This window comes from Lissotriton helveticus, chromosome 12, assembly GCF_964261635.1.
Source record: "Lissotriton helveticus chromosome 12, aLisHel1.1, whole genome shotgun sequence".
NCBI lineage: Eukaryota > Metazoa > Chordata > Amphibia > Caudata > Salamandridae > Lissotriton > Lissotriton helveticus.
Genome location: NC_136073.1, coordinates 133190281 through 133192922, shown reverse-complemented (window position 1 = coordinate 133192922; position 2642 = coordinate 133190281). Strand labels below are relative to the sequence as shown.

General features: G+C 42.4%; 1 non-coding gene across 1 annotated transcript; it reads right to left on the bottom strand.

The window, feature by feature from the left end:
* Window positions 1-2056: 2056 nt before the first annotated feature.
* On the bottom strand, window positions 2057-2138 carry TRNAS-AGA (transfer RNA serine (anticodon AGA)). The gene has a single exon. It is a non-coding gene; the product is annotated as a tRNA-Ser (tRNA).
* Between the last annotated feature and the right edge of the window lie 504 nt (window positions 2139-2642).

The window sequence follows — 2642 nt, the reverse complement described above, 5'->3', positions numbered from 1 at the left end:
CAATTTTATTACATATAATTAACCCCTAAGGTAGGCCCTAGGTAGTCCTAGGGGCATCATGCTATGTACGTAAAAGGTAAGAAATGTACTGTGGTAGTTTGCATGTCCTGGTAGTACCAAACAGTCTATTACATTTTTCACTACTGAGAGGTCTGCCCCCTCATAGGTTAGCATTGGGTATTCCCTTATACTTTTTGGGGGGGTAATTCCATATCAGAGAGGAGAAGCTTTATTTATTTATTGATAAATCCTATTTACTGGTGAGGTTGGATTTAACTTTACTATTTTATAAATGCCATTTTTAGAGAGTGAGCATTTCTCTGCACTTACTGCTCTATTTGCCTGAAAACCTGTCTCCAATTGACGTCTGGATTGGGCTGCGAGACAGCTACATTTGTGCATTCCCTCTAGACAGCCACAACACAGGTCACTCAACTGCAACTGCATTCATCTGCATTCTGATTGGCATGGGGGAGAGCTCCATTCCCCCCACCGCAAATAGTTTCAAGAACGATAATTTATGTCAGTAGGTACAATATAGCTACATCTTATAATCATGTGTGTTTAAATAATTTGTCGTTAGATCGTTTAAATATTTTAAAGGATCTGTTTTTAATAGACATTTTACAAAAACAACTGGTACATTTGGTAATTCTGTAAAAGAAAAACCCAACTGCCGCGACATTGCCAACCACAATGCTGTGACTGGGATTCGAACCGAGGTTGCTGCGGCCACAACGCAGAGTACTAACAACGATACGATCACGGCGAGCTACTTGGGCTCAATAACATACAGTGACATGGAGAATTTATAATTCGGAACACTCAGGGAACTCCTGTGATAGGCTGAATGTGTTCATTGCTTCCTCATTCCTTATACAAAGGCTTTGTCTCCTCAGTGGTTGATAGGCTGAAACCGTTTCCTGGCCGCCTGCTTGTGAACTGCCAGGAGTCAAAGATCACACATACACTTGTGGGCCTGTGATGGGACACCAATGCAGAGAAACACACCTGGCGCAGATCTTCTATTCTGTCTAGTAGACCTGCATCTCCCCTGTACCTCCTCAAGCCATCTGTATGTGAAGCAAGAAAGAGTTAAGGAGCGGTCCATCTACACTTTTATAGGGAGGATGCTGCCGTGAGCTCCTCCCAGCTAATCACACAAACAGCAGTAAAGCAAGTTAACTACACAGTTAGGGGGGGACTGCATGGTTAGGTTTTTGAGGAATTATTGAGACTGACCTCAGTGACCCATGATCAGAGCTGTGGCTACTAACTGCGTGCCTAATTATGATGAAGCAAGCACCATGGCTCGTAGGGGCCCCACAACACGCTTTTCTTAGCTCATTGAATTAAAGTATAAACCTCTGCCATGTATGAGTGGTAAAGGCTTGTTAATTTGGTTGCTTTTCCAATTCACGTCTGACAACAAGATGAAGGAACATTGGGGCATCAGAAGCTTTGGAAAGTAGCCACCAACCTCAGAGAAAGAGAGAAAGAGGCAAAAGGCAGTATGAGGTGTGGAGAAAACAGCAGCAGGTACAAGGAGCTCAAATGAGATTAATGGCGCCTAAATAGAGCACGTAAAGGAACAGTTACAAATCTAAGAAAAGGGAAAGAAAGACTAGAAAAAAAACACGGAAAGAGCCTGTAGATAAAATTCTCTTCCTGGGACAGCAGGCTAAGAGAAATTACACAGGGAGCAGTTAAGCTTGTAACACGGGGAGAATAGAAAAGAAAATGCAGTTTTATGAAGTGTGTTTGCCTAATCCAGCAAGCACTTTTGTTTTATTTTTCTATTTGCTTCTTTTATTTGTAAAGTAAGTTTCAAGTGCATGAATGGCATGACTGCGAGAGCCAGGGTATAATAATTTGAAGTGTTTGCACCAGCGCTAATGTAGGACGAGAGTTATAGCAAAGATATGAAAGGGGTAGCGATAATAAATATGTGAAAGGGCAATAGTGACACCAAAATAAGCCACCTATTTATAAAACTGACATGGAAGAAATTCTAAAGGTTAACTTCTGAAATTGTAGCCGATGTTAAAAAGTTTCTCGTTGTTGGCAGGATTCGAACCTGCGCGGGGGTACCCCAATGGATTTCTAGTCCATCACCTTAACCACTCGGCCACAACAACTGACTGTAAGTTTTGTGCAAATAATCTGTATGAAAGTTTTCAAGGTGTTCCACAGCAAATTCCTGATATCCTGCAATGCACTTTTTAAAAATAATGTTTTTTTCAGCAGGCACATTCTCTCCTAAAAACAAAAATAAGGCTACATCTTATAGGGCCGGATGTATCAAACAATCGTTTTGCGATTCTGTAAATACCGAAACGCAATTTGAAAATTCCAAAACTATTCTTTCCTTAGGTTGGAGCGCCATCTAGCGCAAGTTGGGCAGGGAATGTGTTGGAATATTCCTTATGTTGGAGCGCCATCTAGCGCAAGTCGGGCAGGGAAGGTGTTGGAACATTCCTTATGTTGGAGCGCCATCTAGCGCAAGTTGGGCAGGGAAGGTGTTGGAATATTCCTTATGTTGGAGCGCCATCTAGCGCAAGTCGGGCAGGGAAGGTGTTGGAATATTCCTTATGTTGGAGCGCCATCTAGCGCAAGTCGGGCAGGGAAGGTGTTGGAACATT